The following is a 20,595-nucleotide window of genomic DNA, read 5'->3' as shown; positions in this document are numbered from 1 at the left end:
AATGACATCATGTGGGACCAGTATATGTCATAGCAGTTCCACCACTGGACTCCCTCATGGCCTACCACTCTTCCAGTCCTGGACCTGGTGGCTTGAAAATCACTCCAGGTACGTGTGTATGCCCAAGATTCTAGGAGAGAATGGAAGAGGAGGGGTTGTGGCATGTCTATCTACCCTGGGGGGATGATATCTCACTCTCCCTCTCACTGACTCTGTCTCTCTCTCTCCAGCAAGTATACATGCCCTATAGCAAGAACCTCTTTTAAAAAATTGATATCCTCGGACCAGCAGTTAGAGTAATGGCTATGTCGCTGGACTCCTATGTAGTCGACCACGGTTCGCATCCCAGACCCGGTGGCTTAAAACAGGCCAGTTGCATGTGCGTGTGTGCCCAAGATCCCGAGAGAAGAACGGAGGAGAAGGGATTGCGGTGTGGTCATCCCCTCTGGGGGGGGATTTCTCGTTTTCTGTCTCTCTGTCTCCCTCTGTCTGTCTGATGAGCACACGTTCCCTATAGCAAAAACCTCTCAAAAAAACAAAACTTGATATCCTGTATGTATGTGTTTGTGTGTATGTATATGTGTGTGTGTATGTATATATAATTTATTTATAAACTTACCTCTATTTACTAGTTGAAATACACCAATATGAATGTCTAAGCATCGGATGTCTTTTTTAATTAAAATTTTATATTTATTAACTATTCTTTGCAGGACAGTGGGGATATCAGACAATATACTATAAAGCCCTTGGCCTAAAGGAGCTAATAATCTTATTTATGTACCAATATTCATACACTGAAAAGTTCTATAACTTGGGTCAGCAGCGGTGTGGAATTTATAGTGACTGGATCCCAATGGTAGACTTCAGTTTGAGTCCTGAACCTGGTAATTTGAAAATCACAAAGGGCACACATCTTCGTGTGCCTTCTCAAAATAATCTTGAGAGGAGAATGGAGTGAAGGGATTGCAGCATGACCATCACTCGTTGGAGTAAATTTTCATTTTCCCTATCTCCCTCTCTCTCTCTGTCTCTCTGGAGAGTACACACAACCTATAACAACAACAACAAAAAAAAAAAACTAAAAAATAATTCTAGGTCTCCAGGCTGTGCTCTCCAGGGTTCCACTGGGACTCTGCCTCTCCTTCCAGGTGCTTAAGGAACCATGGCCAATCTTTGGATGAAGCAGATCAAGACCGGCATGATAAAGCGATTAGTCAAAGAAAAACCAACGTATGAAGAAGCAAAACAATAAGAAGAAAAAATTTTAAAAAATGAAAGCTGAAAATAGTGAAAATTATGCCATTAAAAAGCAGACAGAGATTATACCAGATTGCCAGTGCAGGTTAGAAGCTGTGGACATGGATCTTCAGCAGAAAATGAAAAAGATTTGGAAGAAGCTGAAGAATATAGGAACCATGTTTAATGCTGGATTCAGTTAAGTTAGAAGCCTGAAACTTTTCTGTACAGGGTGTTTTTGCATTATATCCTGGGGTCCATTACACAATTCATTATTTTTTACCACAGCTGTGTGCTCAAGTAGTATGAGAATATAATTCTTTTTATGGCATTCACATATCTTCTTTTGCATACTTAATGTGTCAAATAAGTGAGTTCATGTAATAAAATTGTTTATTTCATACTAATAAAAAAGTTATGTAACTGTTAGTTTGCATATTTGTTATCTTTTAGCCTCAAGAACTCAAAAAAAAAAAATGATCATCATGATTTAGTATGTTCCTAATAAATGAGAGTCTTCCAAGAAAGTGGGTCAAGTTTGAACAAAAGGCAAATATATACTTCGATGCTTCACCACAGCCATTTTTCATGATGATTTCATTACATTCCTCCATATTACCTGAAACAGCAGGACAGAATTTTGAGGGCTACATGACAAATTCAAGAGGCCTTGTACATGAGCATATGATCCTGCTCAGGAAATTGACTTCAGTCCAGGTGACTTAGAAAAGGTGAGGTGGCCGAAAGAACTGTTTAATTAGGATGGTGGTGAGCACATTCAGATATATGTGCACCCCCAAATCGGATTAGAGCAAGGGAGCATATCAATTTTTGTGGCCATGAGGGCACTCAGGAAAGATAAAGAACAAAGGTTTCTTTTGTTTTTTATCAGGTAGAAGAAACACGGAGAGATCTAAAAACGAAGCTGGACTTGGATACTTGAGGGCTCTTCATACTGTTGCAAAGTGTCTGTATGAATAGAAATATAGCCTTCAGCTACTTTGGTGCATGAGGAGAACTGCAGGAGACAGAGGCACTAGGGAAGGTCCACAGAGTCCACAAAAGGGTGTCACTAGAGAAAAATGAGAATCATGAATACCTCCAAGCCACACAAAATGAAAGACTAGTTCATGTCAAATGATTAACATCTCTTTTTCCACAAACCAGTCATAGAGTTCTGCAGCTTTGGTTACCTAACCCAGGGAGGGGAGAAAGAGAGAGAGAGAGAGAAAGAGAGAGAGAATGCAAGCACATTTCTCCTTGACCCATTTTCCATTTGCTGGTTTCCAGCTTGAAGTTATCTAGAGATGGGAAAGAAAAAAATACTTAATATTAAACAAAAGTTTTTGTTTTCACTAAAATTTTATGTAATGTATTTAATGAAGTCAAACAATATATTTTATTTACCAAGAGCATAATTATGTTTACTATTATTGAGTTAATAGTCATGGAACTAGACAATACCTTTATATAGAGATAAAGTAGTCATCCTCTGAATTAAAGCTTAAAAGGACACCAAAAGACAAAAGCAAAGATGGGCTTTAATTTTTAAAATTTGCCATGTTTGTTACAGGTTACATAAATTTCAATTAGTGAGTTGAGTGAGTTTTGGGAGTTAAACTATAGGTTTTAGATTAGATTTTTTTTTTTCTTTTTAAATTTGCCAGAGGTGTGTGCACTCGTCAGAGAAAGACAAGAGAGAAAGCACTCCCAATAGGGCATGGTTATATCATAATCTTTTTCCTCCCTTTATTTATCCTGTCAAGATTTGGGGCATGCACAACATTCAAGCTGATGGCCTGAAATTTATACCATGACTGGCCATGTGAGATTCAGCTTTGAATGAGCAACATTTAACTGCTATGCTATTTGGCCAGCATCTAGGTTTAATTTTTGAAGCAAACAGAGACCATTGTTAATCTAAGTAAGCAGGGGATCTAGTCTTTATATACTACAGTGTAGAAATATAGTTAGAAGACTTTACCATTTGGGAATAGAAAGTAATGCATGTGCTACAGTTGCCAATGGGATAAGAAATTGAAAATAACTTCTAGATAATGTGAGATTGTTTTCAAGTACTGCTTAGCATCGAAGGAATAGATGAAAGAGGGGAGAAATAATCACAGGGAAAAAAAACACATAAATTTAGTAGATCCTAATATTTACTTTGGGAAAAATATTATAGCTAAAGATATGAAACTGGCATGCAGTCTAACTAAATATTGGGAATCTATTCTCTTTAAGGAGACAAGTATCAGGCAAGTCCTCCATATCAAGAACTATGTTGCATACTGAGGAAGCACAGATCAAAAAGAAAAGGCTCTTTCTGTTTAAAGGGATCAGTTTAAAAAACAAAAGCAAAAACAAAAAACAAAAAAAACAAAACAAGTGTCTCATGTCCTTCCACCACAATGTTTCAGGTGTTATTAAAGAAAAGAATATTCGAATTGTCACAAAACTAGAACAAAGAAAGCATTAAGTGTATTGAATCTTGGAGAATCAAAAGATTCAGAAGAGAGCATTTTAGGAACAATGAACATCGCATGAAAATACACAAAATAAAGAGAACGTACAGCTAAGGGACTAATGTTATTTTATACTATAGTACACAGCTGTATATGAAACTATGCAGAACATATATTAGAGTGGGAATATTTATAAGGAGTGAATAAAAGGGCAAAAATCAGGTAATTAATGAAAAGTCATGCATATGCCTTTATACAAGAATATGCACCAAAGATGTAGGATTTCCTGAGTCTTTCACAGCAAAACTCTGCAGACTGCGAAGTACTGGCTGGACACCAAGTCTGCTGTGGAGAGGGCAGCTTTTCACCCTGACACTTGCTGGGTAAAGCCTTTGCGATTGCCTACGACTGGGTCTGAATATCACCCATGGGTTATTTTCCTCAGGAACTGTACCCCTCAAACATCATGTGGATTATTGACCTCTACAAAAGCAATAATACTCTATTTTTCTATATCTTTTAATAGGGTATGTAGCATTGTTATTAAAATTATGTTTAGTATTTCTTGCTCTCTTTATTGTTTTATCAATATTTACATTGTAAATGCCAAAGAATGTTTGAAAAATAGCAAGTATTCAAAAGTAGTTCAGTTATATAAACAATGGAACTGTGTACAAGTTTAAATGCAGTGTATCATCAAAACACCCAGCTCAAACATTAACATTCTCATCAACATTTTAAATCGTATTTTCTTCTATACTTCAAAAGAATATTATACTTTGGCATGAAATAGTTTATTTTTGTTTACATGTCATTAGTTTGTGCATAAGAAATGGTACTCAGTGAAGGGTTTTCAGTGGCTTTTTGATTTTTTTTTTTAATTCTGAAATAAGGAGATGGTGAGGTCAACAATATAAATTATATGCATTTATATTAATGAATAATTCGACCATAGAAGCCACCAATGGTCAAAAGTTTTTCATAATACTATTCCTGAGGATGAAAAAAAAGATACACATTGGAAATAGCTCAAAGACCACCAAACACTTTGAGTTTCATTGATTTTGAATAATGCATTGAAAAAATGAAAATTTCTACTTTCAAAGTGATCTGAGAAGATTTTTTTTCTCTCTTTTGCTCATGAATTAAAGGCTTACGGGCTTTAGTGGTTCACCGGATTTTAACCCAGGTTAGGGGTACTCTTATGCTCCATAGGTGAGAATAGAAGTACAAATTTCTGATGGCCTATTGGTATTAAAATGTAAGAATGCATGTTTTTGACTCAGGAACTTCATATCAAGAAATACAACATAATGAAATAATTTGACAGTTTCAAAGAAATACATAAAATGGTGTTCACAATATAGTTAAGAGTGAGAAAATAGGAGTCGAGCGCATCTGTCCATCACGTGGGAAGTGTTCAAATAAATTGTATATGCATCCACACGAGGTGATATTTTGTAACCTTTAAAGTGATAATGTGCACTTATAATCTCTGATATGAAAATACGTGCATATTACATAGTCGAATGAAATATCTATCCAGCTATCTATATATTTAGAAGATGAAATATATATATATATACACACACACACACACACACACACACACACATATATATAATTAGAGGATTTGTCATAGCACGTGTGCTTGAGAAAAAGAGACAGAGATAGTGAGAGAGAAAGTGAGAAGTCACCCCCAGCAGGGAGGGCCATACTTCATTCCTTTCTTCTCCATTCTCCTCCTGAGATCTTGGGCATCCCATACACATATCCAGCACAAATTTCTTTTCTTTTCTTTTTTTTTTTTTTTTGAGGTTTTTGCTATATGGTGTGTGAGCTCCCCAGAAAGACAGAGAGAGACAGAGAGACAGAAAGCAAGAAATCACCCCCAAGGGGGAATGGTCACGCTGTTATCCCTTCTCCTCCATTCTCCCCTCGGAATTTTGGGCACACATGCACAGTGCCTGACGTGATTTTAAGTCACCGAGTCTAGAACTTGAAGAGTGGTCAACTACATAGGAATCCAGTGACATAGCCATATAGCGTGTGTATTCAATATTTAAACAAGCATTTTTTTTGCAGGGAAAGTATATATAGAATTGTCAATGACATTTTTTACTTTGCTGTGGTACACTAATTCATAACCTATTTTATTCTGTGTCTGTTAATGGGAAAAACAATTAACAGACACAAGAATGTAATTTATTATGCCAACTGCTGGTCCCTCCAACGTGATTTTCAAACCACTGGGTCTGGAACTCAAACCACAGTTGCCCATGTGGGAGTACAGTGACTTAACTACTATGCCATTTGCAGTGCTTGAAGGAAATATATTTTTAGGAAAAAATTATTTACAGTAGAGTTTTATTGAAAACACTATCACATGTATACATTAACAACTGTTTTTGTATAATAAAAAGTATTTTAACACCATTACTTATTCATTTTGAAATAGCAACAGTTTTCATAAATTTCTCTTTATCTACTGCAATACATAGGATAAGATATCCTCCCCCCTATCCTTGCTTTCTTCTTTGGCATTCATACCCTTGTATAATACCTCCTTTATCCAGGTGTGGATATACAAGTGTAGCTCAAGTGTGAGCTCCAATTTTTTTTTTTTTTTGAGGATTTTTAATTCTTTTTTCATTTATTGTATTTTCTGGTTTATTAAAATCCATGTACATCTTAGTGGATTTCTTAATGCTTTTTAAAAGCATGTATACAGTGTGTAATAATCAAGGCAGGGATGTAAACACATTCATTATCAAAATTTAATCATCTATATATTGTGCATATTCAATATTTAAACTAGCATTTTTTTTGTTTTTTTTGCAGGGAAAGTATATATAGAATTGTCAATGACATTTTCACTTTGCTCCGGTACACTGATTCATAACTTATTCCCTTTGTTTACATACATTCTGTGTCTGTTCATGGGAAAAGCAATTAACAGACACAAGAATGTGATTTACTATTGGGACCTGCAGATGGCATAATGATTACGTGGCTGGACTCCCATGACATCAACCATAGTTTGAGTCCAGACCTGAGGACTTAAAATTCATTCTGGGCATGTGTACATACATGCTCAAAATCCCCAAGAGGAAAATAGAGGAGAAGGGACTGCAATGTGGCCAACCCTCCTGGGCAGTGATTTTTTGCTTTCTGTGCTCTCTGTCTCTCTCAGCCTCTCCAATGAGTGCATGCGCCCTATAGCAAAGACAAAACAACAGAAAACAAACCAGAAATAAGTCTCAAAAAATGTAATTTACTATTAAACAATAGAATATGGAAAAGATAAATGTTACTCCATTATTACATTATTATGCTGTATTTTCTAAAACATGGTCTTGCTATCCATTCTGTTCCTGAAACTCTTATTTGCCTGCTTTGTGAAGTAAGCACTCATGTTGGCAAAGCCCCCTAAGAGAAGAAACTTTGATCAGCCTCCAGGAATTGTGGGGGTTTCTAAGCACTGCAGAGGAACTCCACAGGTTGAGAGCAGTCTTCAGCTGACAGCTAGAGAGAAGTCTTAGAATGTAGTCCTACAGCTGCAAGAAAATGAATTCTTCTGAAAGTCTGTTTGAGTTTGGAAGCAAATGCTTACTCAGTCAAACCCATGTGTAAATCCAGCTCTAACAGAGAAAAGGAATCAAGGAGAAAAATAGGCAAAATATTTGAGGGATACAGAAATGGAAGATTGTCTTCTGATGATAACATGTATGAAATCTTCAGTTAGATTGGTGTGAAGTATATTCATATTGGGTCAATTCATTTTACAAGCTATAGTGATATACAGTGATCAAATGTATAAAATTAATTAAAATTAAAATTAAATGAAGTAAAAATTATACCTTCATTTCAGCCTTGTGAGACACTGTGCAGAGGACCAGCTCAGTTGTGCTTGCTCAACTCCTGATCCTGCCTCCATTCCCGACTGTAAATTGATAATCAGTGATGTTACATATTGTTGCTCTTATGGTAACTGATTATGCAGTAATAGGAAATTTTAAACATGTAAAAATATATGTTATTAGGAAAAGAAGTTTCAGAGTTATATTGGAAGAAAAAGAACTAGACAAAAGGAACTTAAAAGACTTTTGATAACAAAGACAAAGGACTGTTTGGATTTCTAATGCCTGATCAAATAAAAACATGAGATTATAAATATTTTAAAAATGTGGAAGGAGGGTCCAATAGGTGGAATGGTGGTAAGGATGCTGGACTCCCACATGGCTGACTATGTTTTAAGTCCCAGACCCACTGGCTTGCTATCACACTTTCCCTCTCTCTCTTTCTTTTTCTCTGTCTCTCTCTGGTGAGTGCACATGCCCGATAGCAAAATTGAAAAATCATAAAAAATAGCCTAAGCAAATAGTAATAGAAAATACTTATTAACAAATGTTTTAAAAAGTGTATAAGGAAAAACACTTGAAGCAAATTGAGTAGGCTCAATAGCATGGCAAGAAGTTAGATGGGATGAATGGGAAATTCTCTTATAAAAATCTCCATTTGTAAGTATTTGTTTATAATTTTATATAATTTTCCTTTATTATTTGAAAATTGTGCAAACAGACCAGGTTAAATGTCTCCATTCACCTTCCAGAAAACGAATGGAAGGAAAACCTGCAGCAAAAGGCAGAAGATATATGCAACTATTAATTTTTACTCCTACCTTTGTGTCTTCTATTATGGCGAAAATACAATTTCCATACAATTAGAAATTGTTCAATTTTAATGTTGAAAAATAAGCAAATAATTGTAGATGCTTTATAAAATAATGAAATCTGATTATGTTTCTATGTGTGAAAGAAAGTCTTTAAAATAATTCTTAAAATACTTTTCTTATTCTTTGCATATAATAAAAACATTTTTGTCAACAATTATCTAGGGTTAACATACTTCTTCACATTAAATGCTAGCAATTGATTTCAAATATTAGTGTTTTTTTTTTTTTCTCTCCATAGGGTGCAGATGCTTACGGAGAGAGACAGAGAGAGGTAAAGTCAGAAATCAACCAATGGTGATGAACACTCCATAATCCCATAATGCCTTCTTCTTCATTCTCTTCCTGAGATTTGGTACACATACATGTCGTAATTTTCAAGATGCAGGGTCCAGGACTTGAACCTTCGTCAGTCATATGGGAGTCCAGTACTTTAACCACTAGCCACTTGCTGGCCACAGAGCAAGGACTACTCTATTTGATTGAGAAATATTAGTGAAAATATCAAGCAACTAGAAAAAAATCAAAAAGACAAAATTATTTGAATTTACATACAGTAGAAGAACAAAAAAGAACTGAGAGAGAAATAAGAACTGAACATAAGATTCAGTCATGTAAAGAATAGTATTAACAACTGAAGTTCTACTGCATTATCCTGTCACATGAGGTATTTTGTTTACAAGTACATCTGAGGGAGATAATGTTGATTATACCCTTTTGTTACTAGTTAACCTATATGAGACCTGTATAAATACAGGGAAATTGTTGATAAGTTCGAGTATGTTCTATACATGAAGTCTTAGGTAAAATCATAAAATATGTAGGGTAATATTTGTCACAATCATTTTTTCTAGGGTAAAATGTATCTATGAGTTGGATGTGGAGAATATAGTGATAGAGTAATTTATTTTATGGGACAGTTTCCCTAAAGCTCCTTAACCTGTCTGATAAAACCTGTGAGAACTTTAATGGTTACGAAAAGTTCTCTGTCATTTATCAACTATTTATGAGTTAAAAGCACTATTCTGAAGAAAAGCTTCTGTAGAATCTTACTTTGGCATACTACGACTTTTACAATTTTTGCAAAGGCCCAATCCATGGTCTGGCGATGAAGGCCATTGGCTCCTACCTGACCTACCAAGCACCATTCAAATCTTGGCCCTAGTGGCGTGAAACACATGTGTGTGTATGTGTGCCACAAATGCCCACAATTTGGAGGAAAGGAAAAGATGTTGTGGTGTGACCTTGCTCCACAGGAGTATGCTTTTTTCCTCTCTCGCTGTTCTCCCTCTCTCTGTTTCTCTCCCTCTAATGAGCACACAAGCACTCTTGAAGTTAAAAAAAATATTTGCAAAACAGTAAATGTAATTCAAAATTGTACATAAAAAAGTATTACATACTAAAATTTAAATTATAACATTTATAACTTTAAGGCATCTGAGCAGGAAGTAGCAGATCTTTTGTTACTTGGAGATAATTAGCAGTTCTGTCGCCACCTTTGAGGTAACTTTAAATTATACAATGTTATATTAACCAGTTGGCAAGCCCTGTCCAAGCAAACAGCTCTCTAGTTCCCTATTTCACATATGAATAAACAGTTAGATGCCTGACAACTCTAGAAGAAAGACACTAATGTGAAGGACAGCAATACAGAGAGAAATTTACAAATAAAGGTAATGAAAATAACAAGAAGACGAACTTCAAGAATCAGAATTAATGTAAATTAAAAAGCTATGTAATATGTTACATGCTGGTAAAAAATTAAAAATATAACCATAAATTTTGCTTTAAAAGTATATGTGTAAAAAAGTTTGCAAATAGCTATTGTCATCCTCAGAACAAAAAACAAAAGACTTTGGAAAGGATTGAAAAAAATCAGTAAGTTCTCTTAGATCCACGAGAGAATTGAGAACAAAGAGCAAACCACCATGCTGAAGCAGGAGAGCCTGAAGGACACCGAACTTCAGGACTGAGATGAGCGTGCAGGGATCACAGGCTGCTGGGACACTGACTGGCAAGAACACCTAAACAGTAACTGATGAATCTGGGGGTGCTGAAGGCAATCCATCTTGAGAGCTGCTGATTCCCTGTGGCCCAGTATTAAAAGGACCCTCACACTTTTATGGATTTTACTTCAAGGATATCTGTCAGATACTCCTGATGAAGAAAAAAATCTCCTTTGGCAAGAATACCAGAAAAGTGAATTTTGAAATATGCCCAGAACACTTCTTATAACGAAGACCTGCCTTTAGGTATATGAATTTTCTAGAGCCTTGTCTGATCTGGGAGTAAGGCAATTAGACAACTCCAGTCCTTTCTAGCCTTCCTGTCTCACTTGACAGGAGAAAGAAATTAAGAAACACATCTGCAGCTTTAAACACAGAGACTCAGACCTACTTTCAAAAATTCTGAAATTTAGTAATAATAACAATAATAAATATTATAAAATGCTTTTCTCTTCAAAACATTTATACAGTATCTTAAAGACTCCATTTGAAAAGTGTGGGTTACCACTAACATGTTTGTTTAAGAAAATGATTTTTGAAGAAACCTAAAAACAATGGTATGGAACAACAATAACAACAACAAAAAAATTTGAAAAATTAAACCTCAGGCACTTACAACTGCAACAAATATTAAATACATGCAGCTCCTAGTCAGTTTAATATAAAATCTGATCTTATAAGCCTAATTACCTCAGATCCTACCCTGATGCATCATGTTCAGCCTTTACCAAAATCTTACAGTCATGCTAAATGACATGATCTAAAAATACAAAGCATATATCAGAACCAGCCTCAGACACGTCATAGATTTTGGAACTATCAAAAATGAAATTTAAAATTGCTATCATATATATGTTAAGAATTTTAATGGAAAAATCTCCATAATATGCTGGATCAGATATGTAATATTAGCATGGAGATGGGAAATTTAATAAATAAATTAAAGGGGGTTATTAGAAAACAAAAATACTGTGATGGAAATGAACAAAAGCCATGGATGGATATGACTGAGGTGATAAAAAATATACGCCAATCAAAACTTGATTAGTTGCAATAAAAATTTTCCAAAACTAATATGTAAAGGAAAAAATTAAGAATCAAGTATTTAAAAAAATCAAAACATGCTATTCCAGAAGTATGGGGCAATTACAAAATGTATAACGTACATATAACTGCAGTATCAGAAGAAGAAAAATGGAACAGAATATTTGAATTGATAAAGGATAAATTGTTTCAAGAATGGTAACTGAAACAAGCCAGAGACTATTAAGCAGGGTAAATATCAAAATACTTACACCAATATATATCATATTAAAACTTCAGAAAATCAGGGACAAACGAAAAACATTTTGAGGGACCAGCAGTGAGCATAATGGCTATGTCGCTGGACTCCCACGTAGTTGGCCACGGTTCGTGTCCCGTACTTGGTGGCTTAAACTCACGCCGGGTGTGTGTGCGTGCGTGCCCAAGGTCCTAAGAGGAGAATGGAGAAAGGGTTGCGGCATGGCCATACCTCCTGGGGGGTGATTTCTCACTTTCTATCTCTCCGTCTCTCTCTGTCTGTCTGGCGAGCACACGCGCTCTATAGCAAAAACCTCTCAAAAAAAAAAAAAATTGAAAAAAAGCCAGAGGAAAAAAATGATTCATACATATTCATGAAAAAATTGCATAAGACTCCTTATCAGAAACCATGTAAGCACAAAGGAAGCAGAATGAACTATTTAAAGAAAATAAAAAGTAACTCAGAATCTGTATCCATTAAAATAATGAGATTATTAGAAAAACAGTCCTGAAACAATTGGTTTCCAATTGATCAGTCTTACTAGAAATGTGAGAATGCATAGAGTGAAGGAAAAAATTATAGAGACTCAGATCCACATCAAGAAAGAATAAAATAAATAAATAAATGTAAAATAAGATCCTTTACTTTTTTCTTATTTTTCTTTGATTTAATAGTGAATTTGTTCTAATTAATACTAGTAGCAATTATATGTTGATTTTATAGCTTGCCCATAAGCAAAGTAGTATTTAAAGCAGAGTTATAAATGGAAAGGGACAATTGGGAATATTTTATAACAAAGTATTTGCACTACTTATGAAATAGTATGATATCATTTGAAAACAAATTAGAACATTAGATAGATACTGCAAATTTTTGTACAAACAATATTGCTTCTTTTTTGTGTGTGTGAGGAAAAGAGAGTTTTGCTATCAGGTCCATGGTGTTGGCTGAAGAGACATAGAGAGAGATAGAGAGAAAGAAAGCAAAAAGTCACTCCCCAGAGGGATGGCCATGCCACAGTTCCTTCTCCTCCATTCTCCTCTTGGGATTTGGGGCATACAAGCACACATACTTAGTGTGAGTTTTAAGCTGCCAGGTCCAAGATACAAACCACAGTTGACTACATGGTAGTCCATCAATGTAACCATTAGGCCATCTGCTAGTACCTTTATTTTTTATCATTTTTAGGTTATTGCTCACCAGAAAAAAGAGATTGACAGTGAAAGGAAAAGTGAGAAATCACCCCCTCAGGAAGGGTGGGCAAAACACAATTCCTTCTCCTCCATTTTCCTAGAATTTTGGGCACATATCCACTGTGAGATCTTTAATCCTCCAGGTCCGAGACTTGAACCATGGTCAGCCATGTGAGAGTGTAGCACCCTTAACCAAGACTCCTTATCAGAAACCATGTAAGCACAAAGGAAGCAGAATGAACTATTTAAAGAAAATAAAAAGTAACTCAGAATCTGTATCCATTAAAATAATGAGATTATTAGAAAAACAGTCCTGAAACAATTGGTTTCCAATTGATCAGTCTTACTAGAAATGTGAGAATGCATAGAGTGAAGGAAAAAATTATAGAGACTCAGATCCACATCAAGAAAGAATAAAATAAATAAATAAATGTAAAATAAGATCCTTTACTTTTTTCTTATTTTTCTTTGATTTAATAGTGAATTTGTTCTAATTAATACTAGTAGCAATTATATGTTGATTTTATAGCTTGCCCATAAGCAAAGTAGTATTTAAAGCAGAGTTATAAATGGAAAGGGACAATTGGGAATATTTTATAACAAAGTATTTGCACTACTTATGAAATAGTATGATATCATTTGAAAACAAATTAGAACATTAGATAGATACTGCAAATTTTTGTACAAACAATATTGCTTCTTTTTTGTGTGTGTGAGGAAAAGAGAGTTTTGCTATCAGGTCCATGGTGTTGGCTGAAGAGACATAGAGAGAGATAGAGAGAAAGAAAGCAAAAAGTCACTCCCCAGAGGGATGGCCATGCCACAGTTCCTTCTCCTCCATTCTCCTCTTGGGATTTGGGGCATACAAGCACACATACTTAGTGTGAGTTTTAAGCTGCCAGGTCCAAGATACAAACCACAGTTGACTACATGGTAGTCCATCAATGTAACCATTAGGCCATCTGCTAGTACCTTTATTTTTTATCATTTTTAGGTTATTGCTCACCAGAAAAAAGAGATTGACAGTGAAAGGAAAAGTGAGAAATCACCCCCTCAGGAAGGGTGGGCAAAACACAATTCCTTCTCCTCCATTTTCCTAGAATTTTGGGCACATATCCACTGTGAGATCTTTAATCCTCCAGGTCCGAGACTTGAACCATGGTCAGCCATGTGAGAGTGTAGCACCCTTAACCACCATGCCATCTGCTGGCCCCAAACACTATATTTTAAAAAATTAATTATGTGGTCAGCCAGTGTCACACAATGAAAAACTCTCGAAATTGGGACCCACATGAGAAGGTCCCAGATTTGTATCCCATGGCATCCTTTACATGCCAGGGATCAGCATGCCCATAATCTAGGTTGACTGAGGCAGGGCGTGGATGATGGTACGAAAAACCTGATGGGGATGCATGTTTCCCTTTGTGGGTCATGGAAGACATAAATACATTTAAAAGAAATAAAATTAAAATTAAAAAGGACTACAATGATATGTTCAAAGATAAAAAATAGGAGTATATAAAAAATGCTCAAATGAAACAGAGGAAGGCTGAGAAATGGGAAATTAAAAACTGAAACAAGTATAATAAGTAGAAAACAATAACAAATATTATAAGTATTTATATAAAGAAAGAAATTGTCAGAGTGATTAAATAAAAAGACTCAACCCCATGTTATCCATCATAAACCAACTTTAAATATAAAGACACAAATCAATAAAAAATTAATAGATGGAGAAAAATGGACTATGTTGCCACTAGGCAGAAACAAAACAAAACCAAACAAAAATCTTGCAGTAACTGTATTAATTCCAGACAAGCTGACTTAAGAGAAATTAAATATATAAAGAAGAGGGAAATTGAATAATGATAAAAAGATCAATTTTTCAAGAAGAGTAGTTTTAAATCTGTATACACCTAACAACTGAGTGTCAAGATACATAAGAAGAAAGTTGAAAAAACACAAGGAAAAAATAGACAAATCCATTATTGTCATTTAAGGTTTCAACACTCCTCTATCAGTAAATGACATATCCAGTAGACTCAATATCAATGCTATAATTTGGATATTAGTTTGCCCTCGAAAGTTTTATGTTCTGAAAATTTGGTCCCTAGTATAATGGCATCACAAAGTGATGGCATTGGGAAACTTTTAATGGATGAAGACTAGTGGGCAGGATTTACATCATGGGACAGAAATCCTCATGAATGGATTAGGGCCAAGGGAAGTGAGCCTTAACTCTTGTAGGAAAGGGTTAGTTCCTGAGAAAGTCAGTTGTTATGAAAGAGCTGTCGCAGGTCTCTTTCTTTGCAGAAGTTCACTGACCTGGAGTTATGTAATTTCTGTTTGGTAGAAACTTCGTTCCTTTTTTTCTCTCTTATTTTCCTTTGTGATTAAGTGACTTTCATTAGTTATGTGTTTTAATTTCCTACTTCTTTTTTTTATTTTGAGAGTTTTTTGCTATAGGGAACATGTGCTCACCAGAAAGACAGAGAGAGACAGAGAGACATCCCCCAAGGGGCTGGCCACGCCTCAGTCCCTTCTCCTCTATTCTCCTCTCGGGATCTTGGGCACACACGCACATGCGCCCGGTGTGAGTTTAAGCCACTGGGTCCAGGACTAGAATCGTGGTTGATTACGTGGAAGTCCAGTGACATAGCCATTACACTAAATGCTGGTCCCCCCACAATTTATTCTTTAAAAACTCTAAATTTTAAGTCCATACCTTCATATACTTTATGCTTTTCAGATCCTAATTTATTAAAAGAAAAACCCTAAGTTTCAAATCCATACCTTCACATATTTTGTTGTTGATGTTAGAATTTATACTATTTAATATTGTGATTCCCTTAACAAATTATTATAGTGATCATCCATTTTGTAGCTTTACCTTTAAACCTTCATACTAAAAAATTAATTGATTTGCATTATAACATTTTAGTACTGGAGCATCTGACTTTGATCATGTACTTACTTTTCCAGTGAGTATTATACTTTCATATTATTTGGGGGTTACTAGTTACCTTCTGTTTTCATTCATCTTAAAGAACTCCCACTAACAGTTCTGGTAAGAAAAGACAGGGTGGTGATGAACTCCCTCTGCTTCTTTTGTCTGGGGAATCCTTTTGTCTCTCAATTCTGCTGGAAACAGTGAATGGTATTCTTGGTTGACATTTTTTTTCCTTCTTCTTTAGTGTGTGAATATATCATCCTACCCTCTACAGAACTGCAAATTGTCTTCTGAGAAATATATTTCTACCTTTGTTGATACTCTGGTACATGAGTTGCTTCTTTTCTCTTATTACTTTCAGGATCCTCTTGCCTGACATTTGACATTTGATGAATCAAATGCCATTGTTTTAGTCTTGTTTGAATAGAACTAGAGACTTTTGACCTTTATTTTACTTAGACATTTATATCTTTTCCTATATTTGGAAAGTTTTCTACTAGTAGTTCTTAAAATAAGCTTTCTATCCTTTTGTTTCTTTGTTCTTAAATGCTGTTAACTTGAAAATTTGCTTTTTCTTTGCTAACCTGTAAGTAGTATGTTTTCTTCGTTCCTTTTCAATATTTTTTTCCTGCTCTGATTATATATTTTCGAGTAACTTGCTTTCAAGTTGACAGATCCCTTTCTACTTGATTAACTCTACTTTTGATGTTCCTTATACATTTTTAATTTAATTTATTGTATATTTTAAACTCCAGAACTGCTATTTGATCATTTGTTTTATAATTCTAATCTGTTAAAATTCTAGTTATGGTAACTTATTTTATTCCTTATTTCACTTTATTTTTTTCCTTCTGTCTTCTTATTTTCAAGAAGGGAAAAAATTTGGGGAGAGGGCTTTCTTAAAACAACATTTCATTTTTTTTTAGATAAATGACAACTCTCCATTCATTTAGGTCAGTTGTTGGTGCTTTATTTTATTCCTTTGTATAGGGTATGTGTGCATACTTGAGACAGAGAGAGGGAGAAGGAGAAAAAGAGAGAAAGAGGAGGAATTGAGAAAGCACCCAAGGGAAATGCAGATACTGCAATCCCTTCTCCTCCATTCTCCTTTGGCAAGCACACACAAGTGTTTTTCAAGCCACTAGGTCTGGGACTTGAACAATGTACTTGGTCATGTGGGATTAAGCCCCCTTAACAACCACACGGCCAACTGGCCCAGGGCTTCTTCTGTGATTGTTCTTAATTCCTCTGGCCATGTGTTGGCATCTGAACATTTGAAGGAAAAAGGTTTAAAGACTGGCCTGGTGCCTGCATCAATGAGATTAAATATGGAACCTACATGCAATGGACTGGAACTTCTGATTGGATTCATAGAGGTGGTCTTTGATTTAGCTCCACAAGAGTAACCCAGTCTGTATCCATGGATACCAGGCTGAAACCTGGATCTATAAATGCTGAATAGTGCTGAGATAGGCTTTCACCCAGAATCTGCAGTGGCTGATTGTCCACTGAGATGGGCCTGGGGACTGACTGCAGAGGAGCTGACTGAGAAATCTGGGTCTGGAAGAGTGGTCCTGGAACGTTGGTCTAGTCTGGGTGTGGGATCTACTTGGATGAACGTGGACCTGCATCCATTGAATCCTCAGGCCACAGGTGCCAATCTTGAGCCTGGGGCTATCACGGTGCAGAGGAAGGTATGTAATCTTGGTGTGTGAGGAGATCTTGAGCCCAAACTCATGGGTGCAGGTCTTATACCTAGAAGGATGAAGGTTGACCTAGTTCCAGGCTAGTACTTGGGGCTGTGAGAACTAGTTCTGAGGCTGGTTGTGCTGATACTGACTTGAGATTAGGTCTCTTAAATATTCTCTTGCAATAGTCTTGCTTTTAAGTGAGAAAGAGAAATGGGCAGAAGCAGGAGCAGGCTATTGCCGTTACAGTGATTTTGTGAATTTGTTAGTTAGAATGTTTTCAAATGGAGGATTCTTTGGGCATATCCATGTGTTAAAAGAAAATGGTCTTATAGAGAATTGAAAATTATTGACTCTTCTTCGTTAGTCTTCACTATCGGTCACTTAGTCTTTGTTGCATCACTTAGAACATACGGTTTTACTATGGAAGCAAATTTAAAACTATTTGAAAATCCTAAGAAAAATGGGGAAAAAGAAGAATAAGTTCTCATTTTCCAGTAAAAAAAGACATATAAAAACAAGTGTTAAACTTACATTTAATATGATCTGTATGTATTTATGTTACACATAAATGTGTAAGAGAAAACGAGAACATATACAACTATGTAAAGATAAGCATCTAAACTAGGGAGAAGAAAAATGAAGCAAATCTATTTTTAAGCCACATTTGATAATTTATTAATGCCTCTGAGGATAAAACTGCATAAAATATATTCTAACTTTCATTTTATCTTTAGCATTCTTTCAAGCACAGATTTGTTTTATAGCACCGACACAAGTAGCATGGCCATGGAATAAACTTTAGTAGCATTTACTAAAACAGAATTTGCCACAGTAGGAACTCTGTTTTTATCATAAACAAAATGAGAGAAATGGTTGAAAGCACAATGTTCCACATACTATATTTCTGAAGATGCTAACAAAATATTTGTCTACTATATTTAATGGACCATATCCAGAAATCCTTGAGGCAAACAACTCCTATCTAATGCATAGGTCATTGCTCTTAAATCTGCTGGAATAAAATGACTTTAAAATAAAACAGTATAGATAGATACATATAAAATTAGGTTCTAAATTTAAATAATTTTTATGGGTTTGTTCTATGAAAAATAAGGTATTAATATTTTTGTCTAATGGATAATTTGCATTGCATTAAAAAACTATAATCAACCTTTAAAAAATATGGATGACTAGCTCCTAATGCAATCTACAGAGGGGCCAACAGATGACAGAATGGTTATGTCACTGAACTTCCAGTATTGAATGTGATTCAAATCCCAGACCCGGTAGTTTAAAACTTGCACCAGGCATGTGTGTGTGCATGCACAAAATCCCAAGAAGAGAATGGAGGAGAAGAGATTGTGGTGTGGCCCTCGCCTCCGGGGTAAGCCATCTCTTGATTTCTGTCTCTCTGTCTCTGTTTTTCCAGTGAGTGTAATGCCCTATAGCAAAAATCTCTCTCAAAAAAAAAAAAAAATCTACAGATATTTCTGTTGCAATATTTTGAAAATGTAGTATTTTTTCCAACAAATTCAATATAATTTTGTTGTAATGCAAAGACTACCAAATGTTAACTATGGATATGTAAAACTCACTCTCAATTTTTAAACTTGCTTCTTCTCAGACACATACAAGGAATTATTACTGGACAGCTATCTTTAATTTCCATGAAGTAAAAAAAAAAAAAACAATGATTTCCTTGGTACCCCACTATATTAATATGTCTTTTGGTCCTGGACATCACCTTAATGTTTAATGTCTGCTATAATTGAGACAGTATAAAATAGAGTGATTGAGACCTTAAAAACCAAATATTTTGGTCACCTTAAAAACACTTCATAATACTAGATATTTGGACTCTTTCAGCAAGTATATTTTTAAAAACACATAACGTTTTCCCTCCCAAGTGAGGAAAAGGCAAACACTTACTGATAATTACTTAATGCAAACTATCATTATCTGAAATTTTGACAAGATGATAATCAGTTTGCAACGGTTTCCTCAGGAGAACATAAAACGATATTTGTAAAGAATCTCAGTACATTTCCTGACCTTTAATAGTTGCTCAATAAGAATTTTCTGTACTTTATTCCATGAAATTCCACTTCAAAATTGACAAAAATCCATAGCCATTTATATCCTCCAGCAAATTTGAGAAAGGTTGAAGTGAAGATGAAGTATCTGTTGACAAAAACTCAGCCTTTATATTTGTAAGAGATAAAGAGAAATATATTTCTAAGAAATAAATATGATGTGACATTTTATGAAGAATTGGGCCCGGAAACTTCCCAAATAGACCTCAGAAAACAGGTCTTTTAACATATTTCATGTCCAGCACTGAAATTCTGTCCCAAGCTCCCCAAACCAGATTCATCCAGTCTTCCCCATCTCAGCAGCAACTCTATCTTCTTATTTCTCAGTAAAAGCAAGCAAACAAACAAAAACCTTGGTGTCATTCTTCAATCCTCTCATACTGTTGTACATGTGCAATCAGTCTAGAAATCTTATGACACATATTTTCTAATCCTGAATTAGAAGCTGAATGGTGGAGCCAAGGTAAACATGACTCTTTACAAGGCTGACTCACGTGGGAAGGTTTTGGGTTTGCATCTGGAGACCTCAGTGAGTACACTGGGCATGTGTATGCACGTGATCTGGGGCTAACTGAAGTTGAGGGGTCAATTGTGACTTGAAGAGCCTGTTAGAGTGCTGTCTCTGTCTCCCTGGTTTTCTTTCACTCATTCAGGAAACTAATGAATAATTTTTTAAAACTAATAAATCCTGAGTCTAATAATTTCTCACCTTGTTTATGGTAAAACCCTGTTCAGGCACTGTCATCTCTACCCTGATTATTACCACAGCCTCGTGGCAATTGCAATAGATATATATTTTTTCTTTTTGAGAGGTTTTTGCTATAGGGTGTGTGCGCTCATCAGAAAGAGAGAGGTAGAGAGACAGAAAGTGAGAACTCACCCCTCAGGGGGAATGGCCATGCTGCAATCCCTTCTCCTCCATTCTCCTCTCATGATCTTGGGCA

General features: G+C 35.4%; 1 pseudogene; it reads left to right on the top strand.

The window, feature by feature from the left end:
* The first annotated feature begins 1,165 nt into the window (after positions 1 to 1,165).
* Positions 1,166 to 1,455, top strand: LOC102478810 (tubulin-specific chaperone A pseudogene; annotated as a pseudogene).
* The last annotated feature ends 19,140 nt before the right edge of the window (positions 1,456 to 20,595 follow it).

The sequence above is a fragment of the Tupaia chinensis genome, unplaced genomic scaffold (assembly GCF_000334495.1).
Source record: "Tupaia chinensis unplaced genomic scaffold, TupChi_1.0 Scaffold000658_1, whole genome shotgun sequence".
Classification (NCBI taxonomy): Eukaryota; Metazoa; Chordata; class Mammalia; order Scandentia; family Tupaiidae; genus Tupaia; species Tupaia belangeri.
The sequence above is the reverse complement of the archived record's forward strand: the minus strand, read 5'-3'. Positions and strand labels throughout refer to the sequence as shown.